Source organism: Nerophis ophidion, linkage group LG05, assembly GCF_033978795.1.
Source record: "Nerophis ophidion isolate RoL-2023_Sa linkage group LG05, RoL_Noph_v1.0, whole genome shotgun sequence".
NCBI classification, from domain to species: domain Eukaryota; kingdom Metazoa; phylum Chordata; class Actinopteri; order Syngnathiformes; family Syngnathidae; genus Nerophis; species Nerophis ophidion.
The window spans coordinates 20408467-20431836 of record NC_084615.1 but is presented as its reverse complement, the minus strand read 5'-3'; the positions used below and the strand labels follow the sequence as shown (position 1 = coordinate 20431836).

Genomic DNA, 23370 nt, shown 5'->3' with positions numbered 1-23370 from the left:
ATATATATATATATATATATATATATATATATATATATATATATATATATATGGCAGAGAGAAAACATTGATTTAACAATTTTCTTTTTTTTTTATTAATTATTAATAATAATAATTAATCAATTTAATACTGATGATAGCTCCTTCATACAAAACATGTCCTTCCATCTCTCTCGCACTGTTGACTTCATCGACTCACCTCACTCTGCGTCAACATTGTCACCTGCGCAAGCGGTGTGTGCAACCAACCGTGTTTTACTGCCGGGCTTTTATTCTGAAGGCCAGACTTTGCACAAGCTGCAAGGATGCGTGTTACGCCAATGTTTTTTTTCACCATGGCAGTTCAAGGGGAAGTGCACTTTTGGATGTTGCCTATCACTCCTTATGGAAGACAAGCACACTTATGTTTTTACTCTTTTTTTTTACGCATTCTAACTCGGAAATAAATGCGAGCAAAAGTCCACTTAAAATATCGCCGATGGAAGTCGCTCACTTCTGCTTATAAAGCGCTCTTAAAACAGTCAAACACTTCCATTACTGTAAGTACATTTGCAACGCCTGTCACAATCAAAATTACATGTAGTGTTTTCATATTTTGCTCATGTTGTGTAAATGGTAAACAAAAATAAGTTTGCTATTCAATTGAATAGACTTCAAAGACAAGATATTTAAAGTTCACGTTGTTTTTTGTAGTGTTATTTTCTGCAAATATTAGCTCATTTGGAAATAGATGCCTGCAACATGTTCCAAAAAAGCTGGCACAAGTTGCAAAAAGGACCGAGAAAGTTGAGGAATGCTCATCAAACGCTTACTGGGAACATCCCACAGGTGAACAGGCTAATTGGGAACAGGCGGGTGCCATGATTGGGTATAAAAGCAGCTTCCATGAAATGCTCAGTCATTCACAAACAAGGACTGGGCGAGGGTCACCACTTTGTCAACAAATGCGTGAGCAAATTGTTCAACGGTTTAAAAACAACATTTCTCAACCAGCTATTGGAAGGAATTTACTACGGCCTGTAATATCATCAAAAGTTTCAGAGAATCTGGAGAAATCACTACACGTAAGCGATGAATACAAGCCTTCAATCCCTCAGGCAATACTGCATTAGTGTGTAAAGGATATCACCACATGGTAAATGGTAAATGTGTTATAAATAAATGATAAATGGGTTGTACTGGTATAGCGCTTTTCTACCTTCAAGGTACTCAAAGCGCTTTGACACTACTTCCACATTTGTACTTGCACAGAGCTTTTTTTTACCCCTTTTTTTAAGGAGCCCAAAGCGCTTTGACAGTATTTCCACATGTGTCCAGTCATACACTGACGGCGGGAGCTGCCATGCAAGGCGCTCACTGGTCCCATCAGGAGCAAGGGTGAAGTGTCTTGCCCAAGGACACAACGGACGTGATTAGGATGGTAGAAGGTGGGGATTGAACCAGTAACCCTCAGATTGCTGGCACAGCCACTCTACCAACTTCGCCACGCCGTCCTCCACATGGGCTCAGGAACACTTCAGAATCCCACTCTCATTAACTACAGCTTGTCGCTACATCTGTAAGTGCCAGTTAAAACTGTAATACGCAAAGCCAAAGCCATTTATCAACAACACCCGGAAACGTCGCCGGCTTCAATTTTAACTAGATCCACTATGGTCTGGAATCTCACACTATTAACTAGATCCACTATGGACTGGACTCTCACATTATTAACTAGATCCACTAGGGACTGGACTCTCACATTATTAGCTAGATCCACTAAGGACTGGACTCTCACACTATTAACTAGATCCACTATGGACTGGACTCTCACACTATTAACTACATCCACCCGAGCTTGTCTAATATGGACTGATGCAAGGTGGGAAAGTGTTCTGTGGTCTGACGGGTCCAATTTTTGGGGGGGGAAACTGTGGACGTTGTGTCCTCCGGACCGAAGAGGAACAGAACCATCCGGCGCAAAGTTAAAAAAGCCAGCATCTGTGATGGTATGGGGGTTTATTGGTGCCCAAGGCATGGGTAACTTACACGCCTGTGAAGGTACATGCAGGTTTTGGAGCAACATAATCATAGACGCCCCTGCTTATTTCAGCAAGACAATGTCAAGTTAAAGTAAAATAGTGTTGCAGAGCATAGGAGTGCATTTTAGCACCCGTCCGACCGGAAATGTGGCATCGCTGAGCCAGGAGTTGAGCGTCGGTCGTCAGGGGGGGTGAAGGAGTGCAAGGAATATCAATTGAATGCTAAAGAAAGCGTGAAGTGGACTTGACTGCTGACGATACTTAGTCCATGTTCATTATCGGAGTTGTGAGGTTTCATAGCCAGCGAGCAATTAGAGGCGGCTTGAAGTACGATGCACGCCGCAACCATCATAATAAACGCACGGTTAAATGAATACCTCTCCGATGGGCCGAGTTAATGCATTAATTGTGCGGTGGTGTACACCGAGCCCGCTCTATGAATGCACACACACGACATTAATGTGTTCACCACATCAAAAACCCACATGTGGTAAACCTCCCACGGACACACGCACATCTGCTGTGACTCGCACTTCAAACACCGTCCCAGGAGGGTGTGGGCTGATCCACTATGGACTGGACTCTCACACTATTAACTACATCCACTATGGACTGGACTCTCACACTATTAACTAGATCCACTACGGACTGGACTCTCACACTATTAACTAGATCCACTATGGACTGGACTCTCACACTATTAACTAGATCCACTAGGGACTGGACTCTCACACTATTAACTAGATCCACTAAGGACTGGACTCTCACACTATTAACTAGATCCACTACGGACTGGACTCTCACACTATTAACTAGATCCACTATGGACTGGACTCTCACACTATTAACTAGATCCACTAGGGACTGGAATCTCACATTATTAACTAGATCCACTACGGACTGGACTCTCACAATTTTAACTAGATCCACTATGGTCTGGAATCTCCCACTATTAACTAGATCCACTATGGACTGGACTCTCACCCTATTAACTAGATCCACTAGGGACTGGACTCTCACACTATTAACTAGATCCACTACGGACTGGACTCTCACAATATTAACTAGATCCACTAGGGACTGGACTCTCACATTATTAGCTAGATCCACTATGGACTGGACTCTCACACTATTAACTAGGGACGGCGTGGCGCAGTGGGACAGTGGCCGTGCACAACCCGAGGGGCCCGGGTTCAAATCCCACCTAGTACCAACCTCGTCACGTCCGTTGTGTCCTGAGCAAGACACTTCACCCTTGCTCCTGATGGGTGCTGGTTGGCGCCTTGCATGGCAGCTCCCTCCATCAGTGTGTGAATGTGTGTGTGAATGGGTAAATGTGGAAGTAGTGTCAAAGCGCTTTGAGTACCTTGAAGGTAGAAAAGCGCTATACAAGTACAACCCATTTATCATTTATTTATAACTACATCCACTATGGACTGTACTCTCACACTATTAACTAGATCCACTACGGACTGGACTCTCACATTATTAACTAGATCCACTACGGACTGGACTCTCACACTATTAACTAGATCCACTATGGACTGGACTCTCACACTATTAACTAGATCCACTATGGACTGGACTCTCACACTATTAACTAGATCCACTACGGACTGGACTCTCACACTAATAACTAGATCCACTAAGGACTGGACTCTCACATTATTAACTAGATCCACTACGGACTGGACTCTCACAATTTTAACTAGATCCACTAGGGACTGGACTCTCACACTATTAACTAGATCCACTAGGGACTGGACTCTCACACTTTTAACTAGATCCACTACGGACTGGACTCTCACACTATTAACTAGATCCACTACGGACTGGACTCTCACAATTTTAACTAGATCCACTATGGTCTGGAATCTCACACTATTAACTAGATCCACTATGGACTGGACTCTCACATTATTAACTAGATCCACTAGGGACTGGACTCTCACATTATTAGCTAGATCCACTAAGGACTGGACTCTCACACTATTAACTAGATCCACTACGGACTGGACTCTCACACTATTAACTAGATCCACTATGGACTGGACTCTCACACTATTAACTAGATCCACTAGGGACTGGACTCTCACATTATTAACTAGATCCACTACGGACTGGACTCTCACAATTTTAACTAGATCCACTATGGTCTGGAATCTCACACTATTAACTAGATCCACTATGGACTGGACTCTCACCCTATTAACTAGATCCACTAGGGACTGGACTCTCACATTATTAGCTAGATCCACTATGGACTGGACTCTCACACTATTAACTACATCCACTATGGACTGTACTCTCACACTATTAACTAGATCCACTATGGACTGGACTCTCACACTATTAACTAGATCCACTACGGACTGGACTCTCACACTATTAACTAGATCCACTATGGACTGGACTCTCACACTATTAACTAGATCCACTAGGGACTGGACTCTCACATTATTAACTAGATCCCCTACGGACTGGACCCTCACAATTTTAACTAGATCCACTATGGTCTGGAATCTCACACTATTAACTAGATCCACTATGGACTGGACTCTCACCCTATTAACTAGATCCACTAGGGACTGGACTCTCACATTATTAGCTAGATCCACTATGGACTGGACTCTCACACTATTAACTACATCCACTATGGACTGTACTCTCACACTATTAACTAGATCCACTACGGACTGGACTCTCACAATATTAACTAGATCCACTACGGACTGGACTCTCACATTATTAACTAGATCCACTACGGACTGGACTCTCACACTATTAACTAGATCCACTATGGACTGGACTCTCACACTATTAACTAGATCCACTACGGACTGGACTCTCACATTATTAACTAGATCCACTACGGACTGGACTCTCACACTATTAACTAGATCCACTATGGACTGGACTCTCACACTATTAACTAGATCCACTACGGACTGGACTCTCACACTATTAACTAGATCCACTAGGGACTGGACTCTCACATTATTAACTAGATCCACTACGGACTGGACTCTCACAATTTTAACTAGATCCACTAGGGACTGGACTCTCACACTATTAACTAGATCCACTAGGGACTGGACTCTCAAACTTTTAACTACATCCACTACGGACTGGACTCTCACACTATTAACTAGATCCACTACGGACTGGACTCTCACAATTTTAACTAGATCCACTATGGTCTGGAATCTCACACTATTAACTAGATCCACTATGGACTGGACTCTCACATTATTAACTAGATCCACTAGGGACTGGACTCTCACATTATTAGCTAGATCCACTAAGGACTGGACTCTCACACTATTAACTAGATCCACTACGGACTGGACTCTCACACTATTAACTAGATCCACTATGGACTGGACTCTCACACTATTAACTAGATCCACTAGGGACTGGACTCTCACATTATTAACTAGATCCACTACGGACTGGACTCTCACAATTTTAACTGGATCCACTATGGTCTGGAATCTCACACTATTAACTAGATCCACTATGGACTGGACTCTCACCCTATTAACTAGATCCACTAGGGACTGGACTCTCACATTATTAGCTAGATCCACTATGGACTGGAGTCTCACACTATTAACTACATCCACTATGGACTCTACTCTCACACTATTAACTAGATCCACTATGGACTGGACTCTCACATTATTAACTAGATCCACTAGGGACTGGACTCTCACATTATTAGCTAGATCCACTAAGGACTGGACTCTCACACTATTAACTAGATCCACTACGGACTGGACTCTCACACTATTAACTAGATCCACTAGGGACTGGACTCTCACATTATTAACTAGATCCCCTACGGACTGGACTCTCACAATTTTAACTAGATCCACTATGGTCTGGAATCTCACACTATTAACTAGATCCACTATGGACTGGACTCTCACCCTATCAACTAGATCCACTAGGGACTGGACTCTCACATTATTAGCTAGATCCACTATGGACTGGACTCTCACACTATTAACTACATCCACTATGGACTGTACTCTCACACTATTAACTAGATCTACTACGGACTGGACTCTCACAATATTAACTAGATCCACTACGGACTGGACTCTCACATTATTAACTAGATCCACTACGGACTGGACTCTCACACTATTAACTAGATCCACTATGGACTGGACTCTCACACTATTAACTAGATCCACTACGGACTGGACTCTCACACTATTAACTAGATCCACTACGGACTGGACTCTCACACTATTAACTAGATCCACTACGGACTGGACTCTCACAATTTTAACTAGATCCACTATGGTCTGGAAACTCACACTATTAACTAGATCCACTATGGACTGGACTCTCACATTATTAACTAGATCCACTAGGGACTGGACTCTCACATTATTAGCTAGATCCACTAAGGACTGGACTCTCACACTATTAACTAGATCCACTACGGACTGGACTCTCGCAATATTAACTAGATCCACTACGGACTGGACTCTCACGCTATTAACTAGATCCACTATGGACTGGACTCTCACACTATTAACCAGATCCACTAGGGACTGGACTCTCACATTATTAACTAGATCCACTACGGACTAGACTCTCACAATTTTAACTAGATCCACTATGGTCTGGAATCTCAAACTATTAACTGGATCCACTATGGACTGGACTCACACACTATTAAATAGATCCACTTCGGACTGGACTCTCACATTATTAGCTAAATCCACTATGGACTGGACTCTCACACTATTAACTAGATCCACTATGGACTGGACTCTCACACTATTAACTAAATCCACTATGGACTGGACTCTGACACTATTAACTAGATCCACTATGGACTGGACTCTCACAATATTAACTAGATCCACTATGGACTGGACTCTCACACTATTAACTAAATCCACTATGGACTGGACTCTCACACTATTAACTAAATCCACTATGGACTGGACTCTCACACTATTAACTAGATCAGCTATGGACTGGACTCTCACACTATTAACTAGATCCACTAGGGACTGGATTCTCACACTATTAACTAGATTCACTATGGACTGGACTCTCACGCTAATATGTTAGATCCACTATGGACTGGACTCTCACTATTATGTTAGATCCACTATGGACTGGACTCTCACACTATTAACTAGATCCACTATGGACTGGACTCTCACACTATTAACTAGATCCACTATGGACTGGACTCTCACACTATTAACTAGATCCACTATGGACTGGACTCTCACTATTATGTTAGATCCACTATGGACTGGACTCTCACACTATTAACTAGATCCACTATGGACTGGACTCTCACACTATTAACTAGATCCACTATGGACTGGACTCTCACACTATTAACTAGATCCACTATGGACTCTAACCGTGCAGAAAGAAAGAAAAAAACAAAAACAAAACAAAAAAACACACGTTCCCCTTCCGTCGACGTCTATGAGAAGTGTTTTTATAAAAAAAAAATTAAAAAAACGACACGCTGATGAAACCTCAAGGTCGGCGAGCGGGGCTTGTCAGAGCTTCAGAGCGCTCGTTTACATTTTAACAACAGAGCGGGCGATCAAAAATGCACCGGTCGGCGTTCTCCGGAGGGCGTTCAGAGGAAGCCCGGCGTTAATAAAAATTCAAACAATCGTATCCGAGCGGACAAAATATGTTTGAAAGCAATCAAGTGAAGGATGTTTATATAGCGCTTTTCTCTAGTGACTCAAAATGCTTTTACAAACCCTGTTTCCATGAGTTGGGAAATTGTGTTGGATGTAAATATAAACAGAATACAATGATTTGCAAATCATTTTCAACCCATATTCAGTTGAATATGCTACAAAGACAACATATTTGATGTTCAAACTGACAAACATTTTTTTTGTGCAAATAATCATTAACTTTCGAATTTGATGCCAGCAACATTTGACAAATAAGTTGGGAAAGGTGGCAATAAAAACTGATAAAGTTGAGGAATGCTCATCAAACACTTATTTGGAACATCCCACAGGTGTGCAGGCTAATTGGGAACAGGTGGGTGCCATGATAGGGTATAAAAGCAGCTTCCCAAAAAATGCGCAGTCTTTCACAAGAAAGGATGGGGTGAGGTCCACAACTGTGTGAGCAAATAGTCAAACAGTTTAAGAACAACGTTTCTCAAAGTGCAATTGAAATAAATTTAGGGATTTCAACATCTACGGCCCCTAATATCATCAAAAGGTTCAGAGAATCTGGAGAAATCACTTCACGTAAGCGGCATGGCCGGAAACCAACATTGAATGACCGTGACTTAAGATCCCTCAGACCGCACTGTATCAAAAACCGACATGAATCTCTAAAGGATATCACCACATGGGCTCAGGAACACTTCAGAAAACCATTGTCACTAAATACAGTTTGTCGCTACATTGTAAGTGCAAGTTAAAGCTCTACTATGCAAAGAGAAAGCCATTTATCAACAACATCCAGAAACGCCGCCGGCTTTTCTGGGCCCGAGATCATCTAAGATGGACTGATGTAAAGTTGAAAAGTGTCCTGTGGTCTGACGAGTCCACATTTCAAATTGTTTTTGGAAATATTCGAAATTGTGTCATCCGGACCAAAGGGGAAGCAAACCATCCAGACTGTTCGCGACGCAAAGTTCCAAAAGCCAGCATCTGTGATGGTATGGGGGTGTATTAGTGCCCAAGGCATGGGTAACTTACACATCTGTGAAGGCACCATGAATGCTAAAAGGTCCATACAGGTTTTCGAGCAACATATGTTGTCATCCAAGCAACGTTATCATGGACGCCCCTGCTTATTTCAGCAAAACAATGCCAAGCCACCTGTTCCAACAGCGTGGCTTCGTAAAAAAAGAGTGCGGGTACTTTCCTTGCCCGTCTGCAGTCCAGACCTGTCTCCCATCGAAAATGTGTGGAGCAATATGAAGCGTAAAATACGACAGCAGAGACCCCGGGCTGTCGAACGACTGAAGCTCTACATAAAACAAGAATGGGAAAGAATTCAACTTTCAAAGCTTCAACAATTAGTTTCCTCAGTTCCCAAACTTTTATTGAGTGTTGTTAAAAGAAAAGGTGATGTAACACAGTGGTGAACATACCCTTTCCCAACTACTTTGGCACATTATGCATCCCTGAAATTCTAACTTAATTATTATTTGCAAGAAAAAATAAATTTTATGAGTTTGAACATCAAATATCTTGTCTTTTTTAGTGCATTCTATTGAGTATGGGTTGAAAAGGATTTGCAAATCATTGTATTCCGTTTATAATTACACCTAACACAATTTCCCAACTCATGTGGAAACAGGGTTTGTACATGGCAAAACCCAATATATGTGACATTTGAAGCAGTGTGGGTGGGCAGTGGGAGCAGGTGGTTAAAGTTATTTGTCCAAGGACACAAAGCAGGAATCGAACCTGGAAACCCTCAAGTTGCTGGCCCAACCCGAGACAAACAAGCTTTGTGTCATTTCGAAATACATTTCTGAATAAGCAGTTATTGGTGGATTTTTAAAACACTTCACCCTTTCACAATGTTTTAAAAAGCATTGTCTGCATCATTTTTGGGGGCTAAGTACGTTTTTTTTGAAAATGCATTTTGATACTTTTCCACAAAAAAATGGCCTTGGTGGCTTTACTTTGACAGAAAAAAAACACTTAAGAGTACGTTAATTATATGTTTATTATTGCAATGTAGTCCTTAAATAAAATAGTGAACATACTACACAACTTCCAGCCATCCATCCATCTTCTTCCGCTTATTCGAGGTCGGGTCGCGGGGGCAACAGCCTAAGCAGGGAAGCCCAGACTTCCCTCTCCCCAGCCACTTCGTTTAGCTCTTCCCGGGGGATCCCGAGGCGTTCCCAGGCCAGCCGGGAGATATAGTCTTCCCAACGTGTCCTGGGTCTTACCCGTGGCCTCCTACCGGTTTGACGTGCCCTAAACACCTCCCTCGGGAGGCGTTAGGGTGGCATCCTGACCAGATGCCCAAACCACCTCATCTGGCTCCTCTCGATGTGGAGGAGCAGCGGCTTTACGTTGAGCTCCTCCCGGATGGCAGAGCTTCTCACCCTATCTCTAAGGGAGAGCCCCGCCACACGGCGGAGGAAACTCATTTCGGCCGCTTGTACCCGTGATCTTATCCTTTCGGTCATGACCCAAAGCTCATGACCATAGGTGAGGATGGGAACGTAGATCGACCGGTAAATTGAGAGCTTTGCCTTTCGGGTCAGCTCCTTCTTCACCACAACGGATCGATACAGCGTCCGCATTACTGAAGACGCCGCACCGATCCGCCTGTCGATCTTACAATCCACTCTTCCTCCACTCGTAAACAAGACTCCTAGGTACTTGAACTCCTCCACTTGGGGCAGGGTCTCTTCCCCAACCCAGAGATGGCACTCCACCCTTTTCCGGGCGAGAACCATGGACTCGGACTTGGAGGTGCTGATTCTCATTCCTGTCACTTCACACTCGGCTGCGAACCGATCCAGTGAGAGCTGAAGATCCCGGCCAGATGAAGCCATCAGGACCACATCATCTGCAAAAAGCAGAGACCTAATCCCGCGGCCACCAAATTGGAACCCCTCAACGCCTTGACTGCGCCTAGAAATTCTGTCCATAAAAGTTATGAACAGAATCGGTGACAAACGACAGCCTTGGCGGAGTCCAACCCTCACTGGAAACGTGTCCGACTTACTGCCGGCAATGCGGACCAAGCTCTGACACTGATCATACAGGGAGCGGACCGCCACAATAAGACAGTCCGGTACCCCATACTCTCTGAGCACTCCCCACAGGACTTCCCGGGGGACACGGTCGAATGCCTTCTCCAAGTCCACAAAGCACATGTAGACTGGTTGGGCAAACTCCCATGCACCCTCAAGAACCCTGCCGAGAGTATAGAGCTGGTCTACAGTTCCACGACCAGGACGAAAACCACACTGTTCCTCCTGAATCCGAGGTTCGACTATCCGGCGTAGCCTCCTCTCCAGTACACCTGAATAAACCTTACCGGGAAGGCTGAGGAGTGTGATCCCACGATAGTTGGAACACACCCTCCGGTCCCCCTTCTTAAAGAGAGGGACCACCACCTCTGTCTGCCAATCCAGAGGTACCGCCCCCGATGTCCACGCGATGCTGCAGAGTCTTGTCAACCAAGACAGCCCCACAGCATCCAGAGCCTTAAGGAACTCCGGGCGGATCTCATCTACCCCTGGGGCCTTGCCGCCGATGAGTTTTTTAACTACCTCAGCAACTTCAGCCCCAGAAGTAGGAGAGTCCACCACAGATTCCCCAGGCACCGCTTCCTCAAAGGAAGACGTGTTGGTGGGATTAAGGAGGTTTTCGAAGTATTCCCTCCACCGATCCACAACATCCGCAGTCAAAGTCAGCAGAACACCATCCGCACCATACACGGTGTTGATAGTGCACTGCTTCCCCTTCCTGAGGCGGAGTATGGTGGTCCAGAATCGCTTCGAAGCCGTCCGGAAGTCGTTTTCCATGGCTTCCCCGAACTCTTCCCATGTCCGAGTTTTTGCCTCCGCGACCGCTAAAGCTGCACACCGCTTGGCCCCTCGATACGCGTCCACTGCCTCCGGAGTCCTATGAGCCAAAAGAACCCGATAGGACTCCTTCTTCAGCTTGACGGCATCCCTCACTGCTGGTGTCCACCAACGGGTTCTGGGATTACCGCCACAACAGACACCAACAACCTTGCGGCCACAGCTCCAATCAGCCGCCTCGACAATAGAGGTTCAGAACATGGTCCACTCGGACTCAATGTCCCGCACCTCCCTCGTGACATGTTCAAAGTTCTTCCGGAGGTGGGAATTGAAACTCTCTCTGACAGGAGTCTCTGCCAGACGTTCCCAGCAGAACCTCACAATGCGCTTGGGCCTGCCAGGTCTGTCCGGCATCCTCCCCCACCATCGCAGCCAACTCACCACCAGGTGGTGATCGGTAGAAAGCTCCGCCCCTCTCTTCACCCGAGTGTCCAAAACATGAGGCCGCAAATCCGATGACACAACTACAAAGTCGATCATGGAACTGCGGCCTAGGGTGTCCTGGTGCCAAGTGCACATATGGACACCCTTATGTTTGAACATGGTGTTCGTTATGGACAATCCGTGATGAGCACAAAAGTCCAATAACAAAACACCACTCGGGTTTAGATCCGGGCGGCCATTCTTCCCAATCACGCCTCTCCAGGTTTCACTGTCGTTGCCAACGTGAGCGTTGAAGTCTCCCAGTAGGACAAGGGAATCACCCGGGGGAGCACTTTCCAGTACTCCCTCGAGTGTACCCAAAAAGGGTGGGTATTCTGAACTGCTGTTTGGTGGATAAGCACAAACAACAGTCAGGACCCGTCCCCCCACCCGAAGGCAGAGGGAAACTACCCTCTCGTCCACCGGGTTGAACTCCAACGTGCAGGCTTTGAGCTGGGGGGCAACGAGAATTGCCACCCCAGCCCGTCGCCTCTCACTGCCGGCAACGCCAGAGTGGAAGAGGGTCCAGTCCCTCTCGAGAAAACTGGTTCCAGAGCCCTTGATGTGCGTCGAGGTGAGTCCGACTATATCCAGCCGGAACTTCTCTACCTCGCGCACTAGCTCAGGCTCCTTCCCCCCCAGTGAGGTGACGTTCCACATCCCAAGAGCTAGCTTCTGTAGCCACGGATCGGACCGCCAAGTGCCCTGCCTTCGGCTGCCGCCCAGCTCACAATGCACCCGACCTCTATGGCCCCTCCTATGAGTGGTGAGCCCATTGGAGGGATGACCCACGTTGCCTCTTCGGGCTGTGCCCGACCGGGCCCCATGGGGACAGGCCCGGCCACCAGGCGCTCGCCATCGTGCCCCACCTCCGGGCCTGGCTCCAGAGCGGGGCCCCGGTGACCCGCGTCCGGGCGAGGGAAATCTAAGTCCATTTAGTTGTAATTCCATGGAGGTCTTTGAGCTGTTCTTTGTCTGATCACTCACCTTGGACCTGTTTGTTTGTCTACACAACTTGTCTTTTAGTATTTAGTAAACAAACAAAGACCACTAAATTATAACAAATTGTGTCATTTATCATTTTACTACTTTTGTCAAAATTACGAAGGACAAACTGTAAAAAATGATAATTAATCTGTTCATTTACTGTTAATATCTGCTTGCTATGTTCTATCTACACTTCCGTTAAAATGTAATAATCACTTATTCTTCTCTTCTTTGATAGTTTAATTTTGGATGATACCACACAATTATGTATCGATCCGATACCAAGTAGATACAGGATCATACATTGGCCATATTCATAATCCTCATGTTTCCGAGGGACGTAATTTCCTGAGTTTATAAACATAACGTGAACCAAAAGATTTTGTGACGATAAAAAAATATCGATGTAATCATAGTCGTATCGACTTCTTGTACTTGGTATCATTACAGTGGATGTCAGGTATAGATCCACCCATGGCGTTTGTTTACATTGTGACGCCATTGTATCCTCCTACGGTGTGGAATGAAGCATGTTTAGCGATTCCTCGTCCTCCAGTGATAACGCTACATGGAAGAAACTCACTTTATTTGAGGATTAGTGATTTAGAAGTAGCCATGGCTTAAAGCACCTCTTCTTAAGGGTGTTTCAGTGTTAAAACTTCACCGTTATCTTTACTTTTTAAGTCAAAATGTGTCCGTTCTCCCTTTTCTGTCTACACACCGTGTCTGCTTGTAAGTACTCCGTGTGTGTGCGCTGCCAAACATGCTCGTCTGCTCGTAAAACCAGCAATGACAACGAGGGGGAGGGACCGGTATTTTTCAGAGGCGGTATAGTACCGAAAATGATTCATTGGTATCGTGTACCGTACAACCCTGGTAACTACAGTTGGTCGCTACATCTGTAAGTCCAAGTTAAAACTCTACTATCCAAAGCCAAAGCCGTTTATCAACAACACCCGGAAACGCGTCGCTGGGTCCGAGCTTCGCTGGTTTTGGGGTTTGTAGTAGTGGTGCAAGTACTTTTAAAAATGACTACCAAATAAATGAAAGTCACTTGGTAGCCCGCTTGAGTAGTTTTATTTCTGATTGTATACTTACTCCTTACTTACTAATTGAAAGAATAAGTTTTACTTGAGTCAATAACAATGCTCTTACTTTGGTACAATTTTCGGCAACTCCACCCACTCCTAGTGTACGGTAAGAAGGGGATACACATGGCCCCGTTCGTCTCGGTTTACCTGACACGTGAAATGTGACAAATATTGTGGGGAGTGCATTTCCTACTTTAGCTGCCAGATGGCAGTGGAGTTTTGAATGTCTTAAAATGTGTCTGGTGGCAATTTCTTATTTTGACCACAGCTTCAATTGCTAATATAGGGGTTGGAATTGGGGGTTAAATCACCAAAAATGATTCCCTGGGCGCGGCCACCGCTGCTGCCCACTGCTCCCCTCACCTCCCAGGGGGTGATCAAGGGTAATGGGTCAAATGCGGAGAATAATTTCGCCACACCTTGTGTGTTTATGTGACAATCATTGGTACTTTACCGTTTTAACTTTATTTAAAGTGGCACTTTCCATTATTTTCAGCAGTTATTAAACCCCCAATTCCAACCCTTGATGCTGGGTGCCAAGCAGGAAGGTAACGGGTCCCACATCTGCGGTCCTCTCCAAGGTTTCCCATAGTCATTCGCATTGGCGTCCCGCTGGGTTGTGAGTTTTTTCTTTCCCTTATGTGGGCTCTGAACCGAGGATGTCGTTGTGGCTTGTGCAGCCCTTTGAGACACGTGTGATTTAGGGCTATATAATTAAACATTAAATTTATCGATTGATTGATTGATTCTGTGATGAGGTGGCGACTTGTCCAGAGTGCCTTCCATCCGTTCGTAGCTGAGACAGGCACCAGCGTCCCCCGCATTCTCAAAGGGAATAAGGGGTAGAAATGGATGGATGGATGGGTGGATGGATGATTGATTGAGCAGCAGGCCGGCCTCCAGGGCCCCAACTCCCCCCTCCCCTGTGTTGCGAGTTGTTGTGATTATATGTAACATGTTTATGTGTGCTATGGCAAATTAGTTTTTTTTCCCTTGGACTCAGTCTGGACCCCCTCCCGAGGGTCCAGCCTTTGACTGATATTTTTTACTCTTCACCCCCTTTCGCAATATAACCTTTTCCCCCACCTTTCTTAAGGAGCGCCGTAAGTGGCTGATCCGTCGGCGGTCCTGTTCTTGTCTCCCTGTAACGTATATCTGCATGGCATGCAGAACGGCCCCGGGCCTATGGACACAACATCACTACACCCAAAGATAAAGGGCATATACATAAACACACACCCCACCCCCACCCAACGCCTTCACCACCGTTTGAGTTCCCTGTTGATTGTCCCATGTCATTTCAGTTCTTATGTGTCTTTTTTAAGAATGGACAATAATAACAATAAATCATCCTGAAAATGATTCAAAACTGAGGGGTTACTCCCTGTACATTGACAAATATTTTACCCTAATGCTTAAACAAAAATCGAATGTCATTATTACTCAGTGCAAGACGCATATTTTTCATTCATTCATCCATTTTCTACCCCAGGTGCATGGTCTTTGGAGGTGGGATTCAAACTCAGCACCCTTTCCAGTGGTTGCTGTCTGAGTTGTCAAGCAGCAACACCCGCGTCACACATCGAGCGAGTAATTGCCTTTTCTGCTCCTAACCTCTATTAAAACGTTTTGATGTTCATTCAGAAGTAAAAAGACAAAGCAGTTGAAAATGACAAAACCGCCTTCCCCCCGAACCATAAAAAAAAACGTCTCCTTTGGCAGAGATGAAAGGGCGACCTTGCACTCCAAAATTTCTTCGATTCGGCCGCGTAAAAAAACGAAAAAAAGCTCCCGTCCGCCTCCGCCACCACCCCTCACCCCCGCCCCCCTCCGCCCCCACGTGTGGGCATCGTCAACAGGAAGGGTATTTGTGTCCACCAGCTCCGGCTTAAGCCGTGCTCGCCAAAGGTAATTTGATGGGGTGATTACACAAACATTGATCTAATCTATAAAACATATTCCGTTCACGGTCCACAAATTGCGTGTACTTCCTGATTGCAAATAACGTCTTTAAGATGCGGCGTTCGCTACCCTCAGAAGAGACATGATGAGCATACACAGAGCAAATGGTAAATGGGTTATGCTTGTATGGCGCTTTTCTACCTTCAAGGTACGCAAAGCGCTTTGACACTATTTCCACATTCGCCCATTCACACACGCACTCACACACTGATGGAGGGAGCTGCCATGCAAGGCCCTGACCACAACCCATCAGGGCATACTTGCCGGATTTCCCGGGAGACTCCCGAAATTCAGCGCCTCTCCCGAAAACCTCCCGGGACAAATTTTCTCCCGAAATTCAGGCGGAGCTGGAGGCCACGCTCCCTCCGGCTCCATGCGGACCTGAGTGACGTGTCGACAGCCTGTTTTCACCTCCGCTTTTCCACAACAGCATGTCTGTCCAATGACGTTATAACTGTAGAATGATCGAGGGCGAGTTCGAGTTCTTGGTTTCTTATGAGGGTTTATTGTTAGGCAGTTTCATTAACGTCTTCCCAGCGCAGTAACAACACACAACAACAGCAGTCCGTTTTTGCCTACCGTAAAGCAGTTCGTCTGCCGTAAACAGCAATGTTGTGACACTCTTAAACAGGACAAAACTGCCATCTACTGTACATGCATATGGTTAGAAAAACAAGGATGGACAATTCAACCCTTAACTCAACAATGAGTAGATGAGTGTGTAAATGTGTAAATAAATGAAATTCAAGTATATATATATATATATATATATATATATATATATATATATAGCTAGTATTCACTGAAAGTCAAGTGAAATACTTTTCAAAGTCAAGTATTGCTTATATATATATATATATATATATACACACACATGCACACACACACACACACATATATACACACACATATACATATATATATATATATATATATACATATATATATATATATATACATACATCCATTTATCCGTCCATTTTCTACCGCTTATTCCCTTTTGGGGTCGATGGGGCACTGGCGCCTATCTCAGCTACAATCGGGCGGAAGGCGGAGTACACCCTGGACAAGTCGCCACCTCATCGCAGGGCTAACACAGATAGACAGACAACATTCACACTCACATTCACACACTAGGGCCAATTTAGTGTTGCCAATCAACCTATCCCCAGGTGCATGTCTTTGGAGGTGGGAGGGAACCCACGCATTCAAGGGGAGAACATGCAAACTCCACACAGAAAGATCCCGAGCCTGGGTTTGAACCAAGGACTGCAGGACCTTCGTATTGTGAGGCAGATGCACTAACCCCTCTGCCACCGTGAAGCCCACATCCATATATATATATATATATATATATATATATATATATATATATATATATATATATATATATATATATATATATATATATATATATATATATATACATACATATATATATATATATATATATATATATATATATATACATATATACATATATATACATACATATATATACATATACATATACATATATACACATACATAGATATATATATATATGAAATACTTGGTGAATCTAGCTGTAAATATACTCCTCCCCTCTTAACCACGCCCCCAACCACGCACCCCGCCCCACCCCCACCTCCTGGAATCAGGAGCAAGGGTGAAGTGTCTTGCTGAAGGACACAGCACATAATAGGGTTTTCTTTTACCACTTTTTAAGGTCCCGTATTAAACAGAAGTGACATTTTAATGTGTAAATACGTTTTAATGTTATTAATAAATAAATGGGTTATACGTGTATAGCGCTTTTCTACCTTCAAGGTACTTAAAGGGCTTTGACACTATTTCCACATTCACCCATTCACACACACATTCACACACTGATGGCGGGAGCTGCCATGCAAGGCCCTAACCACTACCCATCAGGAGCAAGGGTGAAGTGTCTTGCTCAAAGACATAACAGACGTGACTCGGATGGTAGAAGGTGGGGATCCATGCTGGCATGCCCCCCACCCCCCATTAGCCAGGTTGAAAAGAGTACTAAAAAGCTGGTTGAACATCACACTATAAGCCGCTACTTTTTTCTCCTACGCTCTGAACCCTGCGGCTTATAACACCGTGCGGCAAATTTACGGAATTTTTTTCTTCGCGGTTGGCCATAATGTCAATATTTCCTCAAATAAACAAGCGTTGGTGCTTGGGCTATAGCGCCATATTGTGGATGAGTTTGCTTGTGTCTGCAGTCCCCTTATGTTTGGAATAGAATAGGCCACAGCTTTTACTACTCGTATGGATTCTTCATACATAAAACTAAGCAACAAATTGTACGTTTTACAATATATCTAAAACAATTCATACTTACTAAACCCTCCCAGGTGTGAGGTCTCCGGGAGTGTTTTCATGCATATCTGTACGTAAATCGTAAATGGGTTAGACTTGTATAGCACTTTTCTACCTTTTTTTTATTTTTATTTTTTTACTTTAGTTTGGGGACCTCTTTTCCAACGCATGAAAATTACCTTTGTAAAAGCTCCACATAAACGTATTCACATAATCTGCACAATGCACGCTTGGTTGATACCTTGTTGATAAGTGTTTGTGCTCGCGATAAAAAAAATATATTTTTTTTTATTTTTTTTTTCCTTACAGTCAAAAGGTCAGCAAAATACATTATTAATGAGAGCAGTATCTGCTCATAAAACATATTTTATGTACAGTCATGTTGTGTTACTTCGCAGCCCAAAAGGGTCCAGCATACACAATACGGTTCCCCAGTGAGTCCTGGTAATTGAAAGGGTTGAAACATGTATGTGTGTGTGTGTGTGTGTGTGTGTGTGTGTGTGTGTGTGTGTGTGTGTGTGTGTGTGTGTGTGTGTGTGTGTGTCCAAGTATGGTTGAATCCCTGCAGGGTTTGTTCTTGTTTTGCTGCTCCAGTGAAGCTCACCTTCCACCTTCACCTTTTGACCACGGCTGCTTGACAACAAAGATACAACTCTTATGTACCAAGGCAATAAAAAATAAATTGAAAAAAAAGCCATAGCAACTTTTTTTTTCTTTAATAGTCACCCACTATTTAATGCAATGCAATTAATGGCAGGCAAACATACGAGAGGACAATATGAATTTTCCCAAAATTAATTTAATGGCAGCCATTAGTTTTACTGCGCAGGTGAATTACGCCCCCCCCCCCCCCCCACCCAGTTTTTACGACCTGCATTTGCATTTGCACCAAAAATCCCTTCGTCAGCAGCTTTTCCGCATCTGTTTCTGTAAACAGCAGCGTGAACCCAGACGAAAATGAGGCAGTAACTCCGCTAAGCTACTTTGTGGCTAAAAGGGTCATAGCATGATTTTTTTGTTTTTTGGTCTACATTTCAACACTTCGACATCACATGTAATGGCGGTTCTTCAGTTGATTTAGTTCAGGGGGGTTCGGACTCGTTTTTAGTGAGGGCCCGATTCTAGTTATGGCTGTCCTCGGGAGGGCCGATTTTAACAGGTACTATTTATAAAAATATAATTGTATAATAGCCTTGTTTGCATCGGCAATTGTGTTTATTATCCTTTACCAACAGATTGATGGATAACTTGCTTTGAAATTTTAATGTAACTAAAACTATTCACTGACTAAACCGTCCCATGTGGAATGTCCTTAGGGGGGTTTCATGCACATTCCTACGTCCTGTCTTAATGTCTGCGTTAATATTATCAACTTTATGTATTTTTGATAACCCACAAAAAAGAAAAGTATTGAGGGTATTTTGTTGCATGACGGATAATAAACAAGTTTACAAGATACGGAGTGCTGAAAAAAAAATGATTCGAATTTAAGTCGCAAATTTCATTTATTCCGCTTCTAAATCAATAAAAAAAATTGATAATCAATTATTTTTTTTATTTATTTGTTGACCATTTATTCTTTTTTGGATTAAAAACATTAAATACATATTTGTGGAGAGGCAGAGCCGACGGCGGGGCAGGGCAAGCCATAGCCCTACTCAAGATGGCGGCCAGGAGGCGGAGAATGCGGCGGAACGAAGCCGGAGCAATCGAGATCAGGTGCATGGCTCACAATCAGGCTATCTCTTCTCAGTGTATAAGAGGGGAGAAGGAGGGAAGATCAGGAAAAAAAGGAGTTGGAGTGTCCGCAGCACTGCAGGAGAGCGGGAAAAGAGCGACGGAGAACAGCAGAGAGGAGGACGACGACACGCCAGCTGAAAAGCCGACCGGAGCGAGCAGCGGAGGAGGAGCTGAAAGAGCAACCCGACCGACATTGAAGCCTTTATTGAAAAATAAGAGTCAAACCTGCTCGAAAGCATGTCCTTCCTGGGTGGTCCATTCAACCACACGACGACGGCATAAGACTGTCACAATATTATTGCTATCATTGTTGTTATTATTGATACTGTTGTTTTGCAAATTTTAGTATGATATTTAATCTTTTCTCAATAGCATTGTAAATTTCTACCCCTCTAGCTATCCATCTTCTTCCGCTTATCCAGGTCAGGTCGCGGTGGCAGCAGTCTAAGCTGGGAAGCCCTGACTTCCCTCTCCCCAGCCACTTCGTCCAGCTCTTCCCTGGGGATCCCGAGGCGTTCCCAGGCCAGCCGGGAGAAATAGTCTTCCAAACGTGTCCTGGGTCTTCCCCGTGGCCTTCTACGGGTCAAACGTGCTCTAAACACCTCCAAAGGGAGGCGTTCGGTGGGGCAACCTGACCAGATGCCCGAACCACCCCTTCTGGTTCCTCTCGATGGGGAGGAGCAGCGGCTTTACTTTGAGCTCTCCCTGGATGGCAGAGCTTCTCACCCTATCTCTAAGGGAGAGCCCCGCCACCCGGCGGAGGAAACTCATCTCGGCCGCTTGTACCCGTGATCTTGTCCTTTCGGTCAAAACCCAAAGCTCATGACCATAGGTGAGGATGGGAATGTAGATCCACCGGTAAATTCAGCTCCTTCTTCACCACAACGGATCGATACAGCGTCGGCATTACTGAAGACGGCGCACCGATCCGCTGTCGAGCTCACGATCCACTCTTCCCTCACTCACGAACAAGACTCCGAGGTACTTGAACTCTTCCACTTGGGGCAAGATCTCCTCTCCAACCCGGAGATGGCACTCCACCCTTTCCCGGGCGAGAACCATGTACTCGTACTTGGAGGTGCTGATTCTCATCCCAGTCGCTTCACACTCGACTGCGAACTGATCCCGTGAGAGCTGAAGATCTAGGCCAGATGAAGCCATCAGGACCACATCCTCTGCAAAAACCAAAGACCTAATCCTGCAGCCACCAAACCAGATCCCCTCAACGCTCTGAATGCGCCTTGAAATTCTGTCCATTAAAGTTCTGAATAGAATCGGTGACAAAGGACAGCCTTGGTGGAGTCCAACCCTCACTGGAAACGGGTCCAACTTACTGCTGGCGATGCGGACCAAGCTCTGACGCTGATCATACAGGGAGCGGACTGCCACAATCAGAGTCCGATACCCCATACTCTCTGAGTACTCCCTACAGGACTTCCCGAGGGACACGGTCAAATGCCTTCTCCAAGTCCACAAAGCACATACAGACTGGTTGGGCAAACTCCCATGCACCCTCAAGGACCCTGCCGAGAGGATAAAACTGGTCCGAGTGACTGAGGTGGACCAAGGCACCTAATCAAACAAATGAGAGCTTTATCTCAGTATCCATGACAACAAACGTCTGTTAGAATGAAATATGAGCACTGGTACAGAAGTCGGTGGTCACACTGGGTCATCTTTTTGATGCATGAATGCACACGGGAGTCAAGGACAACATCTGTCCGCACTCAGCACGACACCTACTGTACAATGTCAGATGTCACAGCGCCGTGCCACCAGGAAAACGCCAGACTCAATCTTGTCGGAAATGTGTCCATAAATACTCGCAGTTTTACAGATTTTGCATGGGACAACAGGATAAAGGAGCAAAAACGTTAAGGAGAGACTCTAATAAGCATCAAGTAATTTGTCGTCTTACCTGAAAAAAGGAGTGTGAAAGTGACGCCGACTTTGGCTTGCGAGTGCGGGACTCTTTTAGTGTTCTCTTTCTTTCACCGCAGCCTCCCAAAAAAGGAAAGAGAGGCACTTTCCTATTTCAAAGGAAGCAGTTCCTTCCTCTGCGCTGCACCAACAATGGCCTTCCAGGGACCACAAACACGCAAAGATCACGTCCTGTTTCAGGCAGGACTTTGTGTGCAAAACCCCAAACCAGTGAAGTCGGCACCTTGTGTAAATGGTAAATAAAAAGAGAATACAATGATTTGCAAATCCTTTCCAACTTATATTCAATTAAATAGACTTTAAAGACAAAATACTTAACGTTTGAACTGGAAAACGTTGTTCTTTGCTCATTTTGGAATTGGAAAAAGCTGGAACAAATGGCAAAAAAGACTGAGAAAAGTTGAAGAATGCTCATCAAACGCTTATTTGGAACAGGCTCATTGGGAACAGGTGGGTGCCATGATTGTATATAAAAGCAGCTTCCATGAAATGCTCAGTCATTTACAAACAAGGACGGGGCGAGGGTCACCATTTTGTAAACAAATGCGTGAGCAAATTTTCGAACATTTTCACAACAACATTTTTCAACGAGGTATTACAATTTAGCAATTTCACCATCTACGGTCCGTGATATCATTAAAAGGTTCCGAGAATCTGTAGAAATCACTATAAGGCCGAAAACCAACATAGAACGCCAGTGATCTTCGATCCCTCGAGCAGTACTGCATCAAAAAGCGACATCAGTGTGTAAAGGATATCACCACATGGTCTCAGGAACACTTCAGAAAACCACTGTCAGTAACTACAATTCATCACTGCGTCTGTAAGTGCAAGTTAAAACTCTACTGTACAAAGCCAAAGCCATTTATCAACAACACCCAGGAAACGCCACCGGCTTCGCTAAACCCGAGCTCATCTCAGATGGACTGATGCAAAGTGGAAAAGTGTTCTGCGGCCACTTTTCAAATTGTTTTTGGAAACTGTGGAATTTTGGAATTGGGAAAAGCTGGCACAGGTGGCAAAAAATACTGAGAAAAGTTGAGGAATGCTCATCAAATGCTTATTTGGAACAGGCTGATTGGGAACAGGTGGTTGCCATGATTGTATATAAAAGCAGCTTCCACGAAATGCTCAGTCATTGACAAACAAAGACGGGGCGAGGGTCACTATTTTGTAAACAAACGCAGGAGCAAATTTTCCAACATTTTAAGAACAACATTTCTCAACGAGCTATTGCAATTTAGCGATTTCACCATCTACGGTCCGTAATATCATTAAAAGTTTCAGAGAA

At 44.6% G+C, this 23370-nt stretch overlaps 1 protein-coding gene across 1 annotated transcript in view; it reads right to left on the bottom strand.

The window, feature by feature from the left end:
- Positions 1-22185, bottom strand: part of klhl4 (kelch-like family member 4) — a 164970-nt gene extending 142785 nt beyond the window's left edge. Inside the window, exon 1 of the mRNA XM_061900329.1 lies at positions 22057-22185. The gene's annotated coding sequence lies outside the window, so the exon portion shown is untranslated. The remainder of the gene's footprint in view (positions 1-22056) is intronic.
- Positions 22186-23370: the final 1185 nt, after the last annotated feature.